This window comes from Anomaloglossus baeobatrachus, chromosome 1 (genome assembly GCF_048569485.1).
Source record: "Anomaloglossus baeobatrachus isolate aAnoBae1 chromosome 1, aAnoBae1.hap1, whole genome shotgun sequence".
NCBI lineage: Eukaryota > Metazoa > Chordata > Amphibia > Anura > Aromobatidae > Anomaloglossus > Anomaloglossus baeobatrachus.
Window position 1 is genome coordinate 774,811,598 of NC_134353.1, and position 26,881 is coordinate 774,838,478.

Genomic DNA, 26,881 nt, shown 5'->3' on the forward strand with positions numbered 1-26,881 from the left:
TGCTGCCGCAGAAACTACAAACAACATCGTACCTGCAGCAGCACCGCTATTATGGAAATGAACGACGTGTCAACGAGCAATGATTTTGCACGTTTTTGCGCTCGTTGATTGTCGCTCATTTGTTTTACACGCTGCGATGACGCTACTGGCGCCGGATGTGTGTCACTAACGACGTGACCCCGACGATATATCGGCAGCGATGTCGCAGCGTGTAAAGCACCCGTAAGACCGGATTCACATTTGCGAGTGACTCGTGTGAGTCTCGTATCGCATCACCCGACACAGCCGCACACTCTCCTGACAGTAGCGGGTCAGCTGCGTAGAAATACATGCAGCTTATCCGATCCTGTCAGGAGAGTGTGCGGCTGTTCCGGGTGATGCAATGTGACGCACTCGCAAGTGTGACTCTGGCCTTATGAACAAACACTGACACAAATACTGGTGAAAATTGGATTAAAAAACTGATGTAAATCAAATCATCTTTTGTGTACAAGAAAAATAATTGATTTCTGAAGGAGGCTTAAGACATATAGAATGTGATTGCAATGCTTTCCTGTGAATTTTGAAAACTAGGCAATGCTGGCGAACCCTTACACATCTCACTACAAAACATTCAGCTTTTATCAATATCATTGTATGACATGTGACTACTTGTACATTGATTTTAATCTCTAAAGGTTAGAATACGGCAGACAACAGGACTGGAAGTGGCAGCACAAAAGAAAAAAGATGAATTGCCGGCATGTGATGCACATACATTTTAATTTGATGTCTGGACGCAAATGACAAAGTATATTTGATAAATGGTGAAGGCTGGATGCTAGGGAATTTATCATGTAACCTGGTAATCAGGTCATTACAATACCAATGGCAAAGGCCAAGTGTGAAATCTTTATGACTGACATATAAGAGCATTACCCATACATGTCCTTGGGGATGAATGATGGATTAACCACATATCCAACTACCTTCCATTCTCTATTTGAAGAGATATGGTACCTACAATCATCCAATATATTACTTCCATAATAAAGTCTGTTATGGAGCATGCCTCAAAGTTGGAGAACAATTAGACTATGAAACAAAAGTTTTTCATAACACTCAATTAACTTTTTCATAACTTGCATGCAGTGGCGAAACTAGAGTTTGATAAGCCCCCACTCCACGTATACCGACACTTGGGGTACGGGATAATGACACTGATACTCGGGTATGGGATAATGATGCTGACACTTGTCTCTTACCCTCAGCACCCAGGTTTCCCATGATCTGAAATCCCTCTTTCAGCACCCAGCTTTCCTATGTTCTGATATCCATCTTGTAATTGGCACCCAGCTTCCCCATGCTCTGCTATACATTTTTCCTTCAGCACTCAGCTTTCCCATATCAGAGCATGGGAAAGCTGGGTGCTGAGAGAAGATGTATATAACAGAGCATGGGAAAGCTGGGTGCTGAGGAAAGAGTTTTTTCCCTCAGCAAAAAATGTTCCCATCACATGCTTGTATCTTGGTCCCCTCTTATATATAGTTCTCCAAATACTATAATGGCCCTCACATAGCCTTCCATATACTATAAAGGGTCCCACATAACCATTCATATATTAGAATGCACCCCCATAGTTCTCCATTTATTATAATGTATTTCCAATAGTTTTCCATGTATTATAATTCTCCCCATAGTTCTCCACATATTATAATGCACCCCATAGTACTCCAGATATTATACTGCACCACATAGTCCTCCATATATTATAATGCACCCCCATAGTCCTCCCTTTATTATAATGCATTTCCTACAGTCCTCCATGTATAAAGTAACCCTCATAGCCCTCCAATTAGTATAATGAATTTCCTATAGTTCTCCATGTATTATAATTCACCCCATAGTTCTCCATATATTATAATTCACCCCATAGTTCTCCATATATGTTAATGCACCCCATAGTACTCCATATATTATACTGTACCACATAGTCCTCCATGTTTTATAATGCACCCCCATAGTCCATGTATAAGGTAGCCTCCATAGTCCTCCATATATTATAATGTAGCCCCCATAGTCCTATATGTATTATAATTCAGCCCCATAAACCTTCATAATGTATTATGCAGCCCCATACTCCTCCATGTATAATGCACCCCTATATTCCATGTATAAGGTGTCCTTCATTTTGTATTATGCAGCCCCATACTCCTTCATGTATAATGCACCCCTATAGTCCATGTATACGGTGTCCTTCATGTTGTATAATGCATCCCATAGACCTCCATGTATAATGCAGCCCCATAGACCTCCATATATAATGCAGCCTCATAGACCTCCATGTATGATGCACCCCTATAGTCCATGTAGAAGGTGTACTTCATGTTGTATTATGCAGCCCCATAGACCTCCATGTATAATGCAGCCCCCTAGGCCTTCATATATAATGTAGCCCCCTAGGCCTCCATGTATAATGCAACACCTCCAGGACTCCATGTATAATGCAGCACCCTCAGGCCTCCATGTATAATGCAGCCCCCTAGGCCTCCATACATAATGCAGCCCCCTAAGCCTTGAAGTATAATGCAGCCCCCCAGGCCTCCATATATAATGCAGCCTCCTAGGCCTCCATGTATAATGCAGCCCCCAGGCCTCCATGTATATTGCAACCCCCTAGATCTCCATGTATAATGCAGCACCCTATGCCTCTATGTATAATGCAGCCCCCTAGGCCTCCATATATAATGCAGCCCACTAAGCCTTGATGTATAACGCAGCCCCCCAGGCCTCCATATATAATGCAGGCCCCTAGGCCTCCATGTATAATGCAGCCCCCAGGCCTCCATGTATAATGCAACCCCCTAGATCTCCATGTATATGTATAATGCAGCCCCCCCAGGCCTCCGTGTATAATGCAGGCCTCCATGTATAATGCAGTCTCCCAGTCCTCCATGTATAATACAGCACCCCAGGCCTCCATGTATAATGCAGCACCCCCAGGCCTCCATGTATAATGCAGCCCCCCTGGCCTCCATGTATAATGCAGCACCCCCAGGCCTCCATTAATAGTGCACCCCAAAGCCTCCATGTATAATGCAGCCCCCTAGGCCTCCATGTATAATGCAGCCCCCTAGACCTCCATGTATAATGCAGCCCCACAGGCCTTCATGTATAATGAAGCACCCCAGGCCTTCATGTATAATGCAGCCCCCCCAGGCCTTCATGTATAATGCAGCCCCCCCAGGCCTTCATGTATAATGCAGCCCCCCCAGGCCTTCATGTATAATGCAGCCCCCTAGACCTCCATGTAGAATGCAGTCCCCCAGGCCTTCATGTATAATGCAGGCCCCCAAGCTATCATGTTTAATGCAGCCCCCCAGGCCTCTGGCCACCATGTACTCACTGATTTTTTTTTTTTTAAAAAAAGACAAGTATTCACCTCTCTCCTTGTTCCACTGTTGCTCTGTCATCACCTCTCTCCTCATTCCACCGCTGCTCTGTCCTCACCTCTCTTCTCTGTTCCCCCACTGCTCCGGTCAGCATCCTCCTGTCCTGCACTCTGCATGCCTCAGCACAGCAGTCGCAAAGGAGTGATGTTATCGTGTAGGCACAGGGGAAGAATAATGGAGCATGGAGTGTCATGTAGATGTAGTGTGCACACACAAAAAAAATAGAAAAACTCCATCGACCCTCCACTGAAAGTGTTCTGCTTATGACTGGCTGCATGTGGGTGGAAACACAAACTGCCCGATTACTGACTTCCATTGAGTTTTGGTTCAAGCCAAGGTCATAAACTGAACCTTATCTAAGGTTCGAATGTGCCCTGCGAACCAAACCTCCAAAGTTTCGCTCATTTCTACAGATGAGTACAGATTTAGATTTTTTTTTTACTTTTAAATGGTCATCCACAGTTCGCCAAATGGCTTCCATTTCGCTGAATCAGCATTTCTGCTACGTCTCCAGCCCTTTGAGCTCATCATAAATCAAGTCACTGACATATGAGCTTCACCGACTCACTGACTTGATTTATGATAAGCTCAATGTACTTTGTTTGTGGATTAATCCATTTAACACGCCTACACTTCATTGCATGCCCATTTACACAGGTAAAAGGAATAAAAAATGATTGGGAAAGACTCTTAATGAATTTGGCGCGTCTTTCTCCAGCACAAGTCTCATCAAGACAGGCTTGGAAAATACCTGTCTTGATGAATTGCGCCCTTATGTACTAGTATACAACCATACATGATGCTTACATCACAGCAGTGCTCACTCCAGCATGGTAAGAATATTGTAAAATCAAACTTTGATCTTGTTAGCAGCTTATAGATGGAGTATTGACTTGAAAGTTAAGGTGGTGTCACACATAGCGATGACGACAATGACGTCGCTGCTAAGTCACCATTTTCTGTGACGTAGCAGCGACGTCCCTGTGTGTGACATCCAGCAATGACCTGGCCCCTGCTGTGAGGTCGCCGGTCGTTGCTGAATGTCCTGCTTCATTTTTTGGATGTTGTTCTCCCGCTGTGAAGCACACATCGCTGTGTGTGACAGTGAGAGAGCGACAAATGAAGCGAGCAGGGAGCAGGTATCAGGCGTCTGGCAGCCTGTGGTAAGCTGTAACCACGTAAACATTGGGTAACCAAGAAGCCCTTTCCTTGCTTACCCGGTATTTACCTTAGTTACTAGCATCCGCCGCTCTCACGCTGCCAGTGCCGGCTCCCTAATCCCTGCATACGTAGCTGGAGTACACATCGGATCAGGATCGCTGCTGCGTCGTTACATGGTCGCTGGTGAGCTGTCAAGCAGGCAGATCTCACCAGTGACCAGTGACCAGCCCCCAGCTAGGAGCGACGCGTGGAAGCGTAACTAAGGTAAATATCGGGTAACCAAGGAAAGCACTTCTCTTGGTTACCCGATATTTATCTTAGTTACTAGCGTCCGCCGCTCTCACGCTGCCAGTTCCGGCTCCCTGTTCCCTGCACTCCTAGCCAGAGTACACATCGGGTTAATTACCCGATGTGTACTCCAGCTACGTATGCAGGGAGCAGGGAGCCGGCACTGGCAGCGTGAGAGCGGCAGACGCTAGTAACTAAGGTAAATATCGGGTAACCAAGAGAAGTGCTTTCCTTGGTTACCCGATATTTACCTTAGTTACGCTTCCACGCGTCGTTGCTGGCTGGGGGCTGGTCACTGGTCGCTGGTGAGATCTGCCTGTTTGACAGCTCACCAGCGACCATGTAGTGACGCAGCAGCGATCCTGATAAGGTGGTCGCTATATGTGACACCACCTTTAGAGAGGGCACTCTTTAGGTATGCCTGTCTCAAAAAGGAACCATTACCTAGGATTGCCCAAAGGACAACAATGATGCCTAAATACAGATTTCCAAATGTTATATAAAGGTAGGTATTCTGCCTTAGTAAAAATTGATGCATTATTCACTGTTCGTCATGGAGTAGCATAATTTATAACGGTATTACTGCTTTTTAGTGGTGGAGCCAACCTATACAAGATCTTTCCATACGTATTACAGATTTCCATTACTTAAAGGATGTCATCTTGTATTCTGCACATACAGTGCATTATAAGTGCATCTAATGGACCTCAGTTGTACAACTTAAATCTCTTAAAGGTTTTCTACACCTTTGTTTTGTAGCTACTGTATCATGCAGAGCACATCTCCATTTGGCTTTCACTCTGCCAATGCACTTTGTGGGCAACTGCGCTACTTTCTGAGTGAACCATCACAGTTTAAATGTGGATACTAGATTTCAATGCTGTAAATAATTGAACACTTATTCAATTATAATAGTGGATTTGAGAAATGAAACTTTTAATGCGGCAAGCTTGTGCTAGAAGTATGTCAGGCATTCGAATTTAATTTTGTTTTCTTACCTCGCTTATAGAACACAGCTGGCTTTCCATGAAGCTAGCAGTTCTCATTTCTGGGATTTTGCTGCATGATAGATCTCACTTTTAATATTTTGATATTCTCTATTAAAAAAAAATATTGAGCTATCATATTTATAAAAAATAAATACATGGAGCTTCCCTGGTCTTGAATAAATTAGATTTATTTTTGCATCTTAGATTTTTTAGATTAATTGTATAGGGGTATGAGCTTGTTCTGCACTCTAAAATACAATGGCTTGTGACTTCACTGATGATGTGGCACTCCGCTATTGGCCCCTGAAGGCGCGATTGTGGCTCACCCTGGGTTTGGGGCAGACCCTAGGTGATAAAAGGGCATGGAGATTGCACCACGCTGCACAGTCTTCACATACATTACACATATGCACTTGCCCATGAAAGAGCCACATTGCACCCACTAGTTCTGGAAGTGGTAGGTAGGGTTAGGTGCCCGGTGGATGTCACGCCAAGATTCGTGGCTCGGCATGCTATGGTCAGGCGCAGCACTTCCTTCCTACCATCCAGTCCTGCTTGAGCAGCCCAGTGGAGTTAACTGGGCTGCGGCTGCTGCGCTGACTGTCCTGGTGTGCCCCCTATGCACACAGACAGTGTATCCCAAGATCCCTGTGGTGTTAACAGGGGAGTTCCTGGTTTGGGTGTGTGGACCCTGTGGTGTGAACAGGGTTCACAGTTATCCTGATCTGAGTGACATTTAACTCGGGTCAGGTTTATATTATTTCAGAGCCACCCAGCTCTTTATTATCTGCCTGACCTATGGGTTGCCAGCAGCTCCTTTACCATCTTGGAGCATGGTGGACCCTGAACGGCGATTGGGATATTCACCACCTTTATCCTAATCCGCCAGTCCCCCATAACAATCCCACACCTAATACCTTCTTACATACACATTCCATATTAGTAAAGGATCAAAATACAGACATTCATATATATATATATATATATATATATATATATATATATATATATTGTTGTTCTCATCTCACTTGACGCATTTCCCCCTGCTTTGGGTTCATCAGGAGTGGTAGATGTATGGTCAGATATTCAAACTGGGTACAATGTTCCAAGTTATGTAATAGTGCTATGCTGTGGAAACCAGTGGATACAGTTATGATGTAAACCTGCCAGGGCTCCATAGATGGTGCAGATAGTCAACAATCATATGGTAGGCACACACATAGCACTAGCACATAACTTCTTTTATCTCGATCCCCGAACCCCATGTCCATGAGCTTGGAACATCGTGTGTTGGTGGCAGTGACATGGTCGTATCACATGGCTGCGATGTATTATGGACATCAGGGTAGGGCCGCGTGGTGCGGTGTCATCACGAATTGACAGGTCCACGACCAAGCAGAGGGATCTTAAGTGACCCCCCCCGGCCTGGTTCGTGAGACATACACTATAAAAACAAGTAAAATGTTGCCTCCAGTGTCGAGGGACAAGCAGCAGGAGAAAAGTAAAATGCAAAGATAATATCAGAAAAAAAATATATATGTGTGTGTATATATATATATATATATATATATATACATCACTGACATCAATATAGCGAAAATTGTAGCCAAATGGCAAAGTAGCACCCAGATATTGTAATAAAGTACAAACGCCCAATTAATACATACAGTGTTCCAGCTAAAGTATTAAATAAAGTGCTTTTGTGCCTGGCGCCTATAATACTAATAGTGAAGCATAGTGGCATAAATGCAATATATAATAGAGTACAACAGTTCAGTCACTAAACGGCAAAAATAATAAGGCAACGTCAGAATTGTACCTTGGAAAATGTCAATGTGCAATGTAAACAAGGATGTAAACAAAATTCAGTATAACAGTTCAGTGACTGGATATCAGAGGTAACAGGGCAGCATCAAGACTGTACCTTAGAAAGTGCCAGTGTGAGATGTAAACATGGATGTAAATCAGTTCCAGCGTCCCTCAGCCCTGACGCGTGTTTCGTCAACGATGTTCATTTTATTTATTTTATCACATTTCTCAGAGGATCCCTTTAAGAAGGGCTCACAAGTTCTCAGTTGGGTTTAGGTCATATGATGAAGGGAGCCATGTCATTATTCATTCATCTTTAAGTCCTTTACAAGCAGCCAAGCAGTGTAGTCCTTTGATATATGTGATGGAGCATTGCCCTGCATAAAAATAATAGTTTTATTGAAAGATATAATCTTTTACCTACACCACTGCTCAAACAAAGTGTTTTCTAAAAATTGGCAGAAGGTTTAGGAGTGGATTTTGAGTTCATCCTGAACCCAAAAAGATCCAAGTAGTTCATTTTTAATAAAACCAGCCTATAGCAGTACCCCGCTTCCACTATGCTGGTGTATGAGTCAAAGTGGAGGTTAGTGACCGTTACTGATCCAGCCATGGAGTTACTCCAGGTAGGTTGCAGTTCTGGAATAACAGAACTGGAGGATAATGGGTTCCTGGTTGCTTCATGTTTGATTGCTCTCAAATCTTTTGACATCAATGTGAGTCTTTTTTTCTCATTTTGTTTTTACAACCCTATTGACTATTTGCAACAACACTTTTGATGGTTATGTGATTATACCCCAATATCTTAGCAAATTCAAGAATGCCGCATCCCTCTGTAAGACTTGTAACAATTTTTGACTTCTCAGCATTAAAGGGTAATTCACGTCTCCAAGATCCCAATATGTAGTAGGCATAATAATAATAATAATAATAATAATAATATTAGTGAAGACCTCCAATTAGAAATTTAGCACAGTTATCCTGATAAAGCCATATCTCTTATCTCATATGCAGGGCATTGCAGGATCTTTGGTATCCATGGTTACGACCCGCATATAGTCACAGTTAGTTAGTTGCTAGTAACCATGGATACCTAAGGTCCTGCAATGCCCTAAACATGAGGTAAGTGACAAAGTGAATCAGAAGAACTATAGTACATTTCTAATTGGGGTTATTTGCTAATATTATTATCATTATTACATCAACTACATATTAGAATACGATCTTTGAGAAGGGAATACCCCTTTAAATTTACTTTTTGGCCCATTTTGCCTGAGGAAAATATGCTGCCTAATAATTCTGAACATTTTGATGTAGGGTGTTATACTCCTTAAACCACATCATCCCTCATTACACAAATACACATCACCTTATATGCTTCATCCAATAAGTATTCAAGTTTGTAGAACGTGGAGTTGAGAAATATACATAAAGCTGATGATATGGTCAAATACTAAATATTTGTGCATAGTGCGTACTAAGTAGTATATATTTTTTCTAAAAAAGTATTCATTAGCAGACACATGCAGCTGTACATGTCTGCCGTATATTTGTCTATACATTCTGACAGCAGATCCATCGACTGTAAACACTCAATGCAGTATACTACCATCTTCTTTGACAGGACCACCCTTCTAAAAAAAACCCTAACATTTCCCTGAAATTTTGAGCATTGGTTTCCCCGCGCTTTAAAACATATATTTTTTCATTGTAAACTCTTCTGCACATTAATGCAATATATAAAGCTTGATAGACACAGTAGAAACTTTATCCCAAAGCTACAAATCATTAGTATCCTTATTAATTGATTATGACAAGCCTGAAAAAATTAATCTCCAGATCCTACAAAGAGTTGTGAATATGAAGATCATTCTTCTATAGTCTTACCTTCCAGCAGAGGAAACAGCTTGTCTTCATGTGTATAGTCAGTAAGTTGTTCATTAAGTCAATAACCCTGCTGTGAATAGTAGAGTGACTGGATATGCTGATAGGAATGCAAGGAGCGGGGAGGGGGGTTTAGTCCATGTTACCATCTGTATTTTTGTGCCTTTCATTTAGTGAAGCCTTCTGCCAACTGGAGACCACATTGCACTTAACCCCTTCGTGTTAAAGCAGCTGTCCTCACTGAAAACAATCTTGTGGTGAGGCAACTTCAGACCGCAGGAAGTCAAAGTTGTAAAGCAATGTTTTTTACTTCTGTATTATTTTCCAATAAAAATTCCTAATAGCAGTGAATATTCCATGAACAATAGGAAACCTGACTAAAGTGCTATTATAATTGCATTTACATCACACGGAGAGGAAATATGGACGTGTGAAGGGGACCTAAGGTGCACAGATCAAGGAGGTAGCCACATCCTTAATGCACAGAATTGAAGAAACTGAAGCAAAACCCAAAATCAAGGGCCAACCCCCATTTTACTATAGGTACAAGATGTACATGCACATACACACTGTGGCGATTAACAGACATATATGATCTAGAATAAAAACAATGCATACAAAACTTACAGTAACTAAACAAAGCAGTAAGGGTATGTGCGCACAGTGCGTTTTTCGCGGCGTTTTTGCGCGTTTTTTGGGTGCGTTTTTGGCCTCAAAACTGCAGGACTTTGCTTCCCCAGCAAAGTCTATGAGTTTTCATTTTTGCTGTCCGCACACATCTGGTTTTTTTTCAGCTGCGTTTTTGTGGTGCCACAAAAACGCAGCATGTCAATTATTCCCGCGTTTTTCACTGCGCTTTTCATCCATTGAGTGCAATGGGATGTTGAAAGACGCAATGAGAAATGCAAATAGCTGTGTTTTGGTGCGTTTTGGTGCGTTTCTAAGACCAAAAACGCAGCTATAAACGCAGGAGGTGGGCAGTAAAGTGACGTGTACAGGAAGAGGATTCCTTCTGTCAGTATATACAGAAGCGTGAATCCTCCCGGTACCGTCACCGCCGCTTCCACCTCCCGTCCTGTGCATGTATGCTGCCGTGCGGCGCCATGTACAGGCAGGAGGTGGAAGCGGCTGCGAAAACAAAAGTGAACAGTAGAAAAAAAAAAAAAAAGTTATACTCACCTGTCTACAGACTCCCGGTGCCATGCCCGCTCCCATCTCCTCTCACGGTATCGCCACCCCCGCTCCAGCTGTTTGCAGACGGCCGGGAAACCTCCGATGGATGCAGGACCTGGCGATGGATCACCTGATGCAGTCACCTGACGTATCAGCTGATCGTAAGTATCGCGGTGACGCGGGCGCCCGGCCGGTATCAGCGGATGCGTCAGGAGACTTCATCCCTGATTACCGGCAGCTGCTGCAGCGATCGGACGGGATCAGACTCCCGCCCCATCGCTGCAGGAGCTGCCGGTAATCAGCACATAAGTGAGTATTATTTTTTTTATTTTTTTTTTGCACCGATGCATCAGCTGATGCTTTTATACAATCAGCTGATGTGTGATGGGATTCAGGCACTTGATCCTGACACATCATCTGATCGCTTTGCCTTCCAGCAAACCGATCAGATGATATTGGATCCGGATTGGACGGCGCGGGACCCTGACCCAGGATTACTGCGGAGGGGGGGTTCTTTATTTCAATAAAGATGGAGTCACTAATTCTGTTGTGTTTTATTTCTAATAAAAATATTTTTCTGTGTGATGTGTTTTTTTTTTATCTTTACTAGAAATTCATGGTGGCCATGTCTAATATTGGCGTGACGCCATGAATTTCGGGCTTAGGGCCAGCTATACAGCTAGCCCTAACCCCATTATTACCCAGCGAGCCACCCGGCATCAGGGCAGCTGGAAGAGTTGGATACAGCACCAGAAGATGGCGCTTCTATGAAAGCGCCATTTTCTGGGGTGGCTGCGGGACTGCAATTCACAGCGGGGGTGCCCAGAAAGCATGGGCACCCTGCACTGTGGATTCCAATCCCCAGCTGCCTAGTTGTACCCGGCTGGACTCAAAAATTGGGCGAAGCTCACGTCATTTTTTTTTTTAAATTATTTCATGAAATTCATGAAATAATTTAAAAAAAAAGGGTTTCCCTATATTTTTGGTTCCCAGCCGGGTACAAATAGGCAGCTGGGGGTTGGGGGCAGCCCGTACCTGCCTGCTGTACCCGGCTAGCATACAAAAATATGGCGAAGCCCACGTCATTTTTTTTGTTTGGGGGGCAAAGAAATCCTGCATACAGTCCTGGAAGGAGGATGCAGAGCCTTGTTGTTCGACAGCTGCTGTCTGCTCTCCTGCATACACTATTGGATGGAGTATGCTGAGCCTTGTAGTTCTGCAGCTGTCTGCTCTTCTGCATACACTAGTGGAGAATGAAGAACACATTGAAGAAGGAAATGACATCAGACCTTTTTTTTTGGTTCACTGATAAAAAACGCATAAAGACGCAGTGAGCAAAAACGCAGCAAAACGCAGCAAAAAACGCACCAAATCGCGGCAAAACGCGTGCGTTTTTTGCAGCGTTTTTTTGCCGCGGGTGCGTTTTTGTGCGGTTTTAGCGGCCAAAAACGCACAAAAACGCAGCGTCAAAAAAACACAGTGTGCGCACATAGCCTAACATGTAAAAAAATAGGGTACTCAGTTAACATTTTTTATTACTATTTACTTTCTAGGGTTTATATTGTTTTTATTCTAGGTTATATTTGCATGAGAAATCAGAAAGATAATACAATTTTTATTTATTTTTATTTTTTTTTTCAAATAAAAGAAAATCTGAAAATAATGTCAGTCAGTCAGAGATGGCGTCACAAGCAAGCAACTATATTGTTTTTGAAATTCTTTTTGTAAACATTAAAATTGTTATTTTTAGAGTCAAACTGAAAAAGAAACATCAGCTCACCTAACCCAGAGTGCACGGAAAAAACTCCAAAGATTCCAAGAAAAAAAGAAAAAAGATCCAGCACTTCTAAAATACAGTGTACTTGAGACTTTATTCGAAGGATTCAAAATTGGTACAGGAAAGTGAAAACATATCCTCATAGGTTTTCACTTTCCTGTACCAACTTTTAAGTGTTTTAATAAAGTCTTAAGCATTTTAGAAGTGCTGGATCCTTTGTTCAACAGAAAGTGAGGGTGCCACAGAGATTTTTTTTGTACCCTGTTTTACAAATCACTAAAGGAAAGTAGCAGCACTGATTTAGAAGAGGAGGTGCATGCCACTATGGACTTGATTCAACAGTCACAAACAATTAAGGATGAGCTATCCCAAACGGTAAAGTTTCGGGTCTGTACCTAGATGTCTGAGGTTTGAACTCAAACACGGACCTCTAATGGAAGTCCATTGACGAGTTTGAAGTTTGGATGCTGATCGGCTGCTGAATAAAGTTTTTTGAAAAGCTGAAGCGCAGCCAATCAACAAGCTTTCGGCATGGGGAAGATGCCTGAACACTGCTGGGAACAAAATAAATACAAAAAAATTACGTGGGGTCCTCTTATTTTTGATAAACAGCCAAGGTAAAGGAGATAGCTGCGGCCTAAAGCCCTCTGCTATCTGTTTTACCTTTGCTGGTTATCAAACATAGAGGGGATTCCCCGCTGTTTTTAAAAATTAGTTATTTATAAATAAGTCATTTTTAAAAAGGGTTTGGGCGCCACCCTACTTTTAGTAAGTAGCCAACATAAAGCATACAGCTAAAGGCTGGTATTAACGGGCTGGAAAGGCCCATGGTTATTTGGTCCATCCCAGCCAAAAAATAGCAGCCTGCAGGTTCCCTAAAAGAGGCTCATCCATTAGATGGGACAATTCTGACGCTATGCCCCATCTTTTCCTGATTGCCCTGGGGCAGTGGAAATTGGGGTAATATTTTTTGAAGTGATGTCAGCTGTGAATTGTCAGGTGGCATCAAGCCTAGGAGATAGTATCAGACATCTCTATTACTAACCTGATAAGTGTAATGTGAAAAAGTGTAAAGTGAAAAAATCACATATACAGTAAGAAATAGTTTTTTTGAATAAAGACTCACCCACACTCCCTTATTCACCAATTATGGATTGGATTACGTGAGAACTTTGAGGATTTGTTTTTAAAATAATAAATTCATGAAAGAGGGAGTGTGGTGGTGTCTTCATTCAAATAAATTGATTTATTCCTGTGTGTGTGTTTTTTTTTCTTTGCACTTACTAGCTTAGTAATATGTGTGTCTGATAGATCCCTATCCATTACTAATCCCTGGGCTTGATGCCAGCTGTCAATTCACAGCTGAAATCAACCCCAAAAATATTACTCTAATTTCCACCTCACCATGGCAATCAGGAAGAGCAATCTAATGGATGCATCACTTCTGGGGACAGGTACTATTTTTAGGCAGGGATGGGCAGTTAACCACGGACCTTTAGAGCCTGATATTGGCAACTCCAGCTGTCTTCTATATCTTGGCTAGTTATCAAAAATAGAGGGGGGGCAATGCAGTTTTTATCAGTTGCTATTATTTGCAAGCATTGTGCAATCATTAAACCACTTAAAAAACAATAGACAGGCCATAAAGCTATTGGGAAAATGATCCCCTCCTACCCTGGTGAAGCTCTTGAAGAGACACGCGTTGGGTGGGTGATCTGTTTTTCCATCATGCTTTGTAGCTGAATACTTTGCTAGCTGCACTTCATCTCTATGCTGGGATTTGTATGCCTTATCATGGACTCCTTGTGAGTTTTTGGGATTCATTTTAGCCTCTGTAGTATCTCTACTCAGTCTTGATACATCATTTTGGCCTTCTCCCAAATTGGATACTTACATTTCTGTGTCTCATTGATATTTATATACATGTTGTGTAGCTACGAGCTTAATTGTTCTGACACTGTCATTTGCTTGTTCCAGATTATTTGTATTGTCATTTTATTCCTATATATTGGCCTTTTGATTATTGCATTGTATATACCTCTTGTCTATCAGGTATTTTTCCAATAGCTTGATGCCTGTCTATTATTTTTGAAGTGGTTTTAATGTTTGTGTGGCGCCCCTGAGGCTTCAGTCGCCACAGGGTACTGCATCTCTTTTAACTTATAGTACTCATCCCGGGTAAGGAGAGGTTAATCGCTGGTGATTCTCACATTCACAAACAGTTAGGTGCCACCCACTGAGAGGAAGGCCTAGGGTAGGCAGGAGGGTTGGCCCTTACAAAGCATGGGACTTTCCTGGTCACTGAGCCAGCCACCTGGGGGGCAGGCACCACTTGGAGAAAAGGGAAAGACCATCTTCAGCATCTTCACACATAGTTAATTAGCCCCGGGCACAGCTTGGGGTGATTCGCACTTGGGGACCTCGGTCCACTCTCTTCTACTTCACACTTTCGGGACCGCTATAGAGCCCGTTGCTTGGAGCATCCAGCTCATTCCGGGTTCTCTACAGCTACACGGGATTCCAGAGTCAGCGACGAGTGCAGGAAACGCCAGCGACTGGTTCTATATTCCACCTACAATGGGATAGGAGGGACCCCGACCAGAAAGGACTCACAGTGGACTCGAAGTGGTCGGAATTGGCTGGGGTCCACCACAGTGGCGACCAGTAATTCAGAAGCGGCAACCGGGTTACTTAAAGAACAGTGAGTAAAACACCTGGAACCCGCAGAGACTGTGTCCGCCTGTCATTCCCGGCGCCGGTGCCCCGCTCCTCGGCGCCCGCCAACTCCCATTGCCACTCCCATCATCCTCCCCAGGGCTCGCTCCACCTGTGGGGAGCAGAAACACCTTAGCTGCTACTTCCATCCGCTCTGGAGGACAGCGACAGCAACGGCAGCTAATTCCCTGGCCGCATACCTCAGGTGGCGTCACGAAATCAACCTCCACCATCATTCATCACCACCCCTCTCCCTCCATGTACACCTCGAGGTCACGAAACCGGGCAGGGCCACCCATTACATCCCTGATCCTCACTGGCCCGATGACAAGTATTTTCCCCCAACCCCCTGCGGTGCTACATTTGCAAAATAAAGTTGTGTTCATATTTGTTCTGTGGGATGAGTGCTGCCTTTGCCTACACTTCCTCCTCCATGTTTCCCTATGCTAAGGAGAAACTACACAGTATATGGATAATTCTAATATCATTAAAAATAATTTCTCTAAATCAAGTTCCTGGCCAAATTTGAGTGAATTGCCAAATTTGAATTTCAGTTATATTCATGCATAACCGTGCACCGCCAACTTCTCCAATGTCTTAACAGAGTTACACGACCTGTCAAGAAGCATCTTTCAGCTGCTGCAATGAAGAAGCATTTGTTGTGGTATAAAAAACATCAAGACTGTACGATGGAGGAGAAAAAACCTTTTGGGAGGAAACTAACGTTGAAGCTCAAGGTTATAGATCAAAGCATGTTTGATGCTCACTCTGGGAACTTCTTTGACCTTAACATAATCAACACCTACCCAAAAGTTCATTTTGTGAAAGCTTTATAGCTGCAGGACAGGGAGAGTCCAACACATTAAGTCTCATGATGAACAGTAAAAAATATGAGGTTGTTCTGAAGTTGTTACTGCTACCAAAATTGCAGAAGTGGTTTCCAAGTGGTCATGGCATATTCCGGCAAGACTTGGAACCACACTAGAATTCTTGGTACACCAAGGAGGTTTTAAACAACAAGAGCTGGTAAAGGTGGAGTGGCTTGGAAACTTGATTTGAACCTCATAGAAAACCGGTGGGCTATTATGAAATCACAAAAAAATGGAAATATTATATACAGTACGTTAAAAATTTACACTACATATGTATATACAGTGCCTACAAGTAGGATTCAACCCCCTGCAGATTTAGCAGGTTTGATAAGATGCAAATAAGTTAGAGCCTGCAAACTTCAAACAAGAGCAGGATTTATTAGCAGATGCATAAATCTTACAAACCAACAAGTTATGTTGCTCAGTTAAATTTTAATAAATTTTCAACATAAAAGTGTGGGTCAATTATTATTCAACCCCTAGGTTTAATATTTTGTGGAATAACCCTTGTTTGCAATTACAGCTAATAATCGTCTTTTATATCACCTGATCAGGCCGGCACAGGTCTCTGGAGTTATCTTGGCCCACTCCTCCATGCAGATCTTCTCCAAGTTATCTAGGTTCTTTGGGTGTCTCATGTGGGCTTGAGCTCCTTCCACAAGTTTTCAATTGGGTTAAGGTCAGGAGACTGACTAGGCCACTGCAGCACCTTGATTTTTTCCCTCTTGAACCAGGCCTTGGTTTTCTTGGCTGTGTGCTTTGGGTCGTTGTCTTGTTGGAAGATGAAATGACGACCCATCTTAAGATCCTTGATGGAGGAGCGGAGGTTCTTGGCCAAAATCTCCAGGTAGGCCGTGCTATCCATCTTCCCATGGATCCGGACCAGATGGCCAGGCCCCTTGGCTGAGAAACAGCCCCACAGCATGATGCTGCCACCACCATGCTTGACTGTAGGGATGGTATTCTTGGGGTCGTATGCAGTGCCATCCAGTCTCCAAACGTCACGTGTGTGGTTGGCACCAAAGATCTCGATCTTGGTCTAATCAGACCAGAGAACCTTGAACCAGTCTGTCTCAGAGTCCTCCAAGTGATCATGAGCAAACTGTAGACGAGCCTTGACATGACGCTTTGAAAGTAAAGGTACTTTACGGGCTCGTCTGGAACGGAGACCATTGCGGTGGAGTACGTTACTTATGGTATTGACTGAAACCAATGTCCCCACTGCCATGAGATCTTCCCGGAGCTCCTTCCTTGTTGTCCTTGGGTTAGCCTTGACTCTTCGGACAAGCCTGGCCTCGGCACGGGTGGAAACTTTCAAAGGCTGTCCAGGCCGTGGAAGGCTAACAGTAGTTCCATAAGCCTTCCACTTCCGGATGATGCTCGCAACAGTGGAGACAGGTAGGCCCAACTCCTTGGAAAGGGTTTTGTACCCCTTGCCAGCCTTGTGACCCTCCACGATCTTGTCTCTGATGGCCTTGGAATGCTCCTTTGTCTTTCCCATGTTGACCAAGTATGAGTGCTGTTCACAAGTTTGGGGAGGGTCTTAATTAGTCAGAAAAGGCTGGAAAAAGAGATAATTAATCCAAACATGTGAAGCTCATTGTTCTTTGTGCCTGAAATACTTCTTAATACTTTAGGGGAACCAAACAGAATTCTGGTGGTTTGAGGGGTTGAATAATAAATGACCCTCTGAATAAACTTTTCACAATTTAAAAAAAAAAATAAAAAAAGAAATAACATTCATTTTTGCTGCAGTGCATTTCACACTTCCAGGCTGATCTACAGTCCAAATGTCACAATGCCAAGTTAATTCCGAATGTGTAAACCTGCTAAATCTGCAGGGGGTTGAATACTACTTGTAGGCACTGTAGGTACAGTACTGCAATGTCCATATGGCTGCAGGTTCTGAGATCTCTGTTCTGGAAAATGTAACACAAACTGGCTTATTAAATGAATGTATTTGATCCCTTTAAGAGAAGATGAAGAAAGAGAAAAAAAAATCGAAAGTGATTTCTGTAAGAAACATAGCAGCTCATTTAGAATCAGCCGCTGGGCTGTCTAATATCTCCAGGCACAAGACAGCGATACGTAACATTGTTTATTGTTAGCGGTGTAAAGCAGGGCAGGGATTTTCTGAAAAAAAACAACTTATATTTCACAACAAAAAACCCAAAGGTTTAAATAAAAATCAATAAAACAAAATACATTTTACCAGTGAAATCATTGGGTTATTAAAAGAGAAGTTTCTGTCATGTTGCTGAATGTTACTTAGAATGAATGTGGTTTCGATTAGATACCTCGGCTCCAGGCGGCCATTGACTAATGCAGGAGTAGTAAGTGGAGACGGTAGCTTGGGATGACAATATTTTTTAATCTGTGAAATAACTATAACAGTTCCCAATTACACGTTAATTGATTTGGAGGTTTGTTACTTCACCAGCTGGACTCTTCAATAACACTTAGTAAAGCTAGACAGATGAACCAGCAGCTATCCTTAAAATAGTGTCTTGACTCCCAGTTATGTTATGAAACTGTACATGAAGTTCTGCGTGCTCTGGAATTCTGACAGTTGGCTACTTGTTAAGCTGCCCTGAAATATTTCAGCATAACACTTGTCTATTGGAATATGGGATTTCAACAATTAACAGTCAGACAAGCCATTAAGGTTAAGTTGACTGTAATGAATTGGGAACCAGTCTGATTGCCGTATGTGGAGTCAAGAAGGAATTTTCACCTTCCTCTGAATCAACATGATAGGTTATACACAGGAGAAAGTGAAGAGTTAAATTCCTCAAAAGTGAAATTTATTAAGTAGCACACAAGGTAAAAAGTTAAGGACTTCCTGTTCCTGTCCTGGCTGAGGTGGAAGCTTAGAGGAGAGCTCCTGCCACCCCTCACAGAAACCGACTAAAAACAGACCCCCCGGACGAGCCACCAAACAGAGAGCAGCACAGGAGGTTACCTAAAGCAGACAGCTATGGAAAGGTACCTCCTGAGAAGCTCTGGGAGCAGTGAGTCAGCCTGGAGAAGCTTTGATATGGACAGAGGAGAAGATAAGATAATGGCACCGAGCCTGATGGGGGAGGAGCCTGAACGCATGGTGAGAGACACAGAAAAGCAAACGCAGAGCTGGAAGGGGAGAGATAAGGGAGATATGAGCGAGGAGACAGGAGATAAGGAAGATATGAGCGAGGAGTCACAGGAGGACACAGCAGGAGAGAGGTGGATGCAGGGGACTGATGACGGTGGATCCCAATGGGAGGATGAAGGGGATATGGAGGCAGAGGGGAGAGAAGATGCAGGCAAAGCAGGCCACCTCAGAGACACAGCAGTGTTGGAGGATGAAACTGACAAACAGTACAGGGAGATTAATCCCACTCAGACTCACAGGAAGTCAAATGCAAGAATTAATAATACCCCTTCCAAAGGAAACAAAAAGCAGCTTACTACACCAACATCACAAGCCTGCAAGCTATTGGGGGATGGAGGTGGTGGCCCAGTCCAGACAAAGAGAACTAAGAAAACAGCACCACCTGCAGGCCAAGACAAGTACACACAAAAGCTTAATGTGGACTATAAAAAACTGGCTGAAGAAGTGACATCACACTTGTCAAAAGAGATTAAAGTGGCTATTGAGGCAGCCATACAAACATCATTAGCTAATATGCAAAAACAGATAAATGCCCATGCATCTAGACTGGCAGAATCAGAGCAGAGAATATCTGACTCCGAGGAGACAATACTGGCTATGCAAGCACAAATAGCAGCTCTAGCAAAATCTAATGAATACTTGAAGGATAAAGCGGACGATTTGGAAAACAGATCGAGACGAAACAACCTACGTATAGTCGGGTTGCCAGAGTCTGTGTCGATTGGACAGTTGGATAATATATGCGAGTTGGAGCTACCGCAGGCCCTGGGCATAAAGGCGAAATTCAGAGTTGAAAGAGCCCACAGAGTGGGTCCACTGAGACACCAGGAGGCTAATAAGGGAGAGGGCCAAAACTCAAACAAGAATACCCCGATAAGAGCCAGGCAGGTGATTGTCAAGTACCTTGATTATAAGCATAAGGAGGAAATATTGAGGGCCTTTAGAGAACGAAAGCGTCCACTACAATATCAAGGCAACAGACTGCTAATTTTTGGGGATTATTCAGCGGAAGTATCCAGAAGGAGAAAAGAATTTACCAAAATTTGCTCATTTCTGTACAACAAAAAAGTAAAGTGCCAGCTATTATACCCTGCTACACTGAAAGTTAGAAACCCCAATGGCTCGTTTGTATACTACAAGGACTACAAAGAAGCAGAAAACATTCTCATGGCAGAGCTCAACAAGACTAGGTCAGAAAGGCAAGAAAAAGGAGCTAGTGGAGAAGGGAATAATAGAAGAGGATCCCCCACAAGCTCAGGAAGAGATGTGGGACGTCTTGGGGGACAAAAGCAAGTCGAGACCAGGGAGGAAAGGAGGCCAAGCCCGGGTCGACAGCATAATTCTCGCCTGGAACACAGGAACCAACCCTTGGAGAGAAACCATGATACCTGAACTGGAACTCGCTCATTGTTTTTCCTTTTTTTGCCTGTTTTTTTTTTTTTTTTTTTTTTCTCTTCCCAAACAGGGAGAGGCGTTGAGGAGGATGCATTACGGAGAGAGGGTTGGGGAGGTGAGAGGAGGAGGGGGAAGGGAAAAAAGAGAGGAAAACATCCCAAAGTCTGGGTCCTCTTCCCCCCCCCCCTCTCTTTTTTTTTTTTTTTTTTTTTTTTTTTTTTTTTTTTTTGTTCTTCTCCTTTCTTTCTCCATCTTCTCTCCCCTTGGTCTTTTTTTTCTTTTTTTCTTTTTCTCCTTTGTCCAGGAACATCATCCAAATTCAAATGAAGTGGGCCTGTTCTGGGCGGACTGATGGCTACCTGGAGTCAGAGATAAGTAGGACTGGAGAATCTTGCTGAGGTTTTGACATACTGTGCTAATTTTTGCATAATTTTCAAAGGCTTATTCAAGTTAGTCCGGGGATAGAACATATATTTTTTGGGGGGTGATTAGGGAGCTACATATTTTGGCTAGGAATAGGGGAGCTCACCAACGTGGCGGGAAGCGCCGTGGATTTCTCGGAAGGGAAATTATGTTTTACAGTTACATGCTTTTTGTTGTATTTGTTATATTTGCAAGGTGGGGAAAGGGAGTGTCGATTTTGTGGTACCAACTGTGATTCTAGTGTCGAACATCTCGTCTTCCTTGATGCAGGGGCCCATAGGGGAGGGAGTAGTAAAAGCAGAATACCCAGGTAAACATGATACAGATAACTACGTGGAATGTTAAAGGGCTGAGATCACCTAACAAACGAGCAATGATATTGAGACATCTGAAAAGACTAAAGACAGACATTGCCTTATTACAGGAAACCCACTTGGGGGGGGAGGACTTTTTCCGCATGAAGAAACATTGGGTGGGCACCGTTTACGGGGCAGCGGCACAAGGTAGAAAAGCGGGCACTATGATTCTAATAAATAAACAATTCAGTCATGAGGTAGTGGCACATGAGGCAGACGACCATGGAAGGTGGCAGCACTTAACAATCGTTAGTCCAGCGGGTAAACTCAGTATTTATAATGTCTATGGCCCAAATTCACAACAAATCACATTCCATGATGACATAAAGGCCACCATATTAGCAGATGGGGAGGCTAACATTATAGTGGGAGGCGATTTTAACACTGTCCCAGACTCAGCTGAAGATAGGAGGAGGGGCGAGGAGGGGACAGCTAATGTGGGCAGGAGTTTAGACAATAGGGATGTAACATTAGAAGACGTAGGACTGAAAGACATCTGGAGACTAACTCACCCACATGACAGAGAGTATACACACTTCTCTCACCCTCATGATAGCTGGTCACGTATTGATCAGTTCTGGATCTCGCAAGACTTACTGAGTGGAACGCAAGATTGTGTGATAGAGAATATGGTGATCTCTGATCATAGTCCGGTGAGATTGGGCATTAGAGAGAAATTCAGGAGAGGTACAGATATCATATGGAGATTCCCATCGTTCCTTCTCAGGCAAGATAATTTCCATAAGGTGCTACAGGAGTGGTGGGGAGAATTCGCAGAGGACAATAAGGAACATAGAGAGTCCCCAGTGATATTTTGGGAAACGGCAAAAGCGGTCCTAAGGGGCCGTCTGGTGGGGTACGCAGCCATGATCAAACGGAAAACCAATGAGAATTATAATTTCCATAGTGAAGCAGTACGGGTAGCATATACAAATTATGTGACAAATAGATCTCCCATGACAAAAGGCAGATGGTTGGAGGCAAAAGAGGGATTTGACGAATGGGCCAAAAAAAAGGAACAACTATTCTGGTCGCACAAGGAGGTTGACTTACATAGGTTTGGCAACAAGGCGGGAAGGATGTTGGCCAATCTGGCAAGGGGCAGCAGAAAGATGACAGTGATCTCTAAACTGAAAACAAAGGGGGGAGAGGTGACTACGGATCCTAAGGACATTAATAAACTGTTGGGAGATTACTATAGAAAACTATATGGGTCAGGGAATAACGACATGACTGATGAGGCAGAGTGGCTAAGACAAGCCCAAATGCCTAGCTTGACGGAGGAAGATTTGAGTGCCTTAAACGCAGATATCACAGTAGAGGAGGTGACGAGAACAATTGGGGAGCTTAACACCAACAAGGCACCGGGACCTGACGGTTTCAATAGTGAATTCTATAAGGCTCTGAAGGATCTGATCTCGCCGGATCTAACCTCAGTCTTTAATGCTTTCCTGGGAGGGGCGGAAATACCCAAAAATTCCAACATAGCATATATTAAATTACTCCCCAAGGGAACCAAGGACCTGGATGATCCCTCTAGTTATAGACCTATATCGCTCATAAATCAGGATTTAAAAATTATGTCCAAGATCATGGCTAATAGACTGGCCGAGATCTTACCTAGGATCATTACGAATCACCAGGTGGGGTTTATTAAGGGGAGAAATGCCGTTACCAATATCCGAAAGACAATTCTAGTGGTAGACGCGGTTAGACTGGGTCTCACTGAGGGAGGGGCTAGACCTGCCCTAGTTACACTTGACGCAGAAAAAGCGTTTGATAATGTAAATTGGGGGTGGTTAGACAGGGTAATGGAGGCCATAGGGATTGTAGGCAAGATGAGACTTTACATTAGAAACCTTTATGCCAACTCGGGAGCTAGGGTACACACTCCGGGCTTTCTATCAGACGTGTTCCCTTTGATGAAGGGAACAAGACAGGGCTGCCCATTATCTCCTCTTTTATTCAACCTGGCAATCGAGCCGTTGTCAAGAATACTACAGGGACAAAATAGCTTTAAAGGAATCAAGATAAGGGGTTCAGAAGTAAAGACAGCGCTTTTTGCTGATGACATCATACTTTATATGGGGGACCCCGGTGCGGATTTGCCACAGACTCTTGCCTTGATTGAAAAATTTGGCTCATTCTCCGGTTTCAAACTGAACAAAAAAAAATGCGAGATCATGTTCCTAAAGGGGCATCATGGGACAATGGGGGGACAAATAAGGGATGGCTGTCTATGTGGAATTCCTATAGCACAATCTTCAATTAAATACCTGGGAGTGCATATAGGAAGATCGGTGGAAACAATCTATAACTTGAATTATGGACCGCTAATCAGGAAAATTACAGTTCAATTAAAGGGATGGAAAGGTCTGCCACTTCCATTACTGGCAAGATGTCACCTGATAAAAATGATGAGCTTTCCTAGGCTGCTGTATCCCTTCCAGACAATCCCGCTATTGCTAAAACTAAAGGATGTGAATAAGCTCAACTCCGCGTATACAGAATTTCTGTGGAGGGGAAGGAAACCCAGAATAAAGCTGCGTACGCTGATGAAGTCAGCAGAGGAGGGAGGTCTAAACTTTCCAGATGTCCAAGGGTATAATCTTGTATGTATCATGAGGCATGTAATTGATTGGGTGAGAGGAACGAGTAGGCACTCAGATCATGCGATGGAAACTAAATATGCGTCACCGTGGGATCTGACGTCCATTCTACACTCCCCACTATCCAGGGTTGAAGGGCACATAAGGAACTCAATTATATTCCGAGACACCATGCTAACATGGAAGTCGGTAAGGAAAAAACTGGGGCTCTCATGGAAAGTGTCCAAGTACTTGAACCCCTGGGCATTCCCAAATTTTCCCCTGGGACGAGAAAACAAGCTATTTACTAGATGGAAAGAGAGGGGAGTCAGGAGAATGATAGATGTTATGAATGTGGAGGACAGGAGGTGGATGACAGGTCGGGAAGTGTTGGATAAGTACAACCTTAATAGCTCACATGTCATCCAGTATGAACAATTGAAACATGGAATAATAGGAGACCTGGGTGTGGTTGGAAGAGAGCTGAACAGAAGTTCGATTGATGAGTTACTGGAATGTGATGTAACAAGTATAAATGTCTCTAAAATTTATCGATCGCTAAGGGGGGTGCTTATCTCACGGGAGGATAGTCGGACTTTAAAAGCGTGGGGGAAACAATTGGGAAGGGAAGAAGTGGTGGATGATATACTGAGAGGATGGGTACAAGTGCGGAAACATATTACCAATGAGAGATGGAGAGACACTCAATTCAGAATTCTACATAGGGCCATTATAGGTTTCAACATACCAGGTAGGGATAGGTGGTGTCCTAAGTGTCAAAAAGAAAAAACGGATATGCTACATGGGCTATGGGAATGTGAGACAATCGCTAGGTTCTGGAACCAAGTCAGACTATTTGCCCAGTCAACATGGGGAATTTTCAGCAAACTAGACTTAATGGTGTGGATTTTCCACTCCTTTGAGGGAGGAGTAGGAGGAGGACCGAACACGCCGGAAAAGAGGAAATACGCAATAATGCATGACATAGCCATGATAGCTAAGCGTTGCATCTTAAAACACTGGATTCAAAGGGAGGGCCCATCCATAAAGGAGGTTGTGGGCGAACTACACAACCTTCTGAGGTGGGAAAAACTAGAAGCGGAGAGGGATAAAGATGGGTTGACAGCCAAGTTTTTTGTGAGATGGAGACATTTTATTGAAAGCCAATTCACACAGGGAGAAATAATTAACCTGATGGCACCTTTTGTTCACTCAGAGTGGTATATCCTGAGCGATATTCAGGACAGCCTGGGTAAACTGAGAATCACCTAGGAGGGGGCTCTGGCGGGAGGGGGAGACGAGACGGTTGGGAATACCAAGACACGCTAGCAAAATTGAAATCATTCAGGGACGACACAGAGATTTAACGAATTGTATTGCATATGTTATATTATATTTCATTACCTCTGTTTTGGTTTAATGTTACTGTATACTATCTTAAATCGAACAGCAACATGGAACTCCAAATTGGGGTATCACCCACCTCTATGTCACATTTTGTCAGACGAATGTTCTTCTTTTGCAATGATACTTGTCATGTTTTTACAAATTTGAAAAATCAATAAAAAACGTTTTGGAAAAAAAAAAAAAAAAGTTAATACAAACATAAAATGCAAAAACCCCAGAGTGAAAAGCATTGAGCAACAATGGAAAATGGGTGGGCCAATGCACTGGGGTGAGAGACCCAAAATCACACTTAAAATCAAATTCAGAAAGTACAGATATATAAATAAATGCACATTAAGTAGTAATCAAAATGAAGACTGTAAGTAGAAGGGCCTGTAAAATGAGAATGAGTTTCCACAGGTGCTCCCTCTGTACTCCCACCGCCTTGGCAGCTGATAATGCCTGAGGGCCTAATATCATAGAACTTGAAACCTCATCTGTTCATAAATGCCTATAGTCTCCAATGACCTCACCACCTCACCACCGCCAAAGCTGCCGCCTCACCACCGTCTGAGCTGCCGCCTCACCATCACCCCACCTACTGTCTGCTCCTCAAAATCTTATAAAATGTAAGCCTTTTTCCCTCTGTACAAGTCTATTGTAACTTATATATTTGTATGTAACCTCATCTCATGTACAGCACCATCAATGGAATCAATGGTACTCTATAAATTATTATTATTAATAATAATAATAATAATAATAATAACAACAACCTGGTGCACTGATGAGCAGAGAGAACCAGCCTCAGAAGGAGGAGGCAGCGCCGGGCACTGGGTCCAGGAGAATTGCATAACAGTCACCTCTTTTAGGGTTCCTCCTAGAAGAATTCAACACAGAAAAGAAAGGATATTTGCCATGGAGATTTTTAAGTAAACTCAGGGTCTTAATATCCTTTTTAAGAAACCAACTTTTCTCTTCAGGACTGTATTTCTTCCAATCAATTAAGTAAATAAGCTTTCTACAAATTCCCTTGCACTCTAAAATTTGATTTCACATTCCATGCTAGGATCTTCGAAGGACACAAAAGAAGACTTGATTATAATGGAAAATATGTTGACGTACACTGCATGAAATAAGGAAACATGAAAACTATTGGAAATTTTAGACGGATACAATTTTAAATGGAAAGTAAAGACATTGATTTGCTCAATCAATTTAAATAGGTCGATAAATCTTGGAGCAAGCTTCAAAGACAAATGTTTTTTGCTATAGTCAAACTTTATCTGCTGGAGAGACATAAGGAGTGGCAAGTCTGAGTATATCTACACTTCACTAAAGGCCCCGTCACACTAAGCAACATCGCTAGCAACATCGCTGCTAACGAACAACTTTTGTGACGTTGCTAGCGATGTTGCTGTGTGTGACATCCAGCAACAACCTGGCCCCTGCTGTGAGGTCGCTGGTTGTTGCTGAATGTCCT

The 26,881-nt window shown here is 43.1% G+C and overlaps 1 protein-coding gene across 2 annotated transcripts in view; it reads right to left on the minus strand.

The window, feature by feature from the left end:
* Positions 1-9,692, minus strand: part of CTXN3 (cortexin 3) — a 126,744-nt gene extending 117,052 nt beyond the window's left edge. The window contains exons 1-2 of one of the 2 annotated variants that reach the window (XM_075341867.1): positions 9,566-9,692; positions 7,794-8,055 (exon numbers count right to left, since the gene is read on the minus strand). The gene's annotated coding sequence lies outside the window, so the exon portion shown is untranslated. The remainder of the gene's footprint in view (positions 1-7,793; positions 8,056-9,565) is intronic. The other variant, XM_075341868.1, reaches the window with a different exon arrangement.
* Between the last annotated feature and the right edge of the window lie 17,189 nt (positions 9,693-26,881).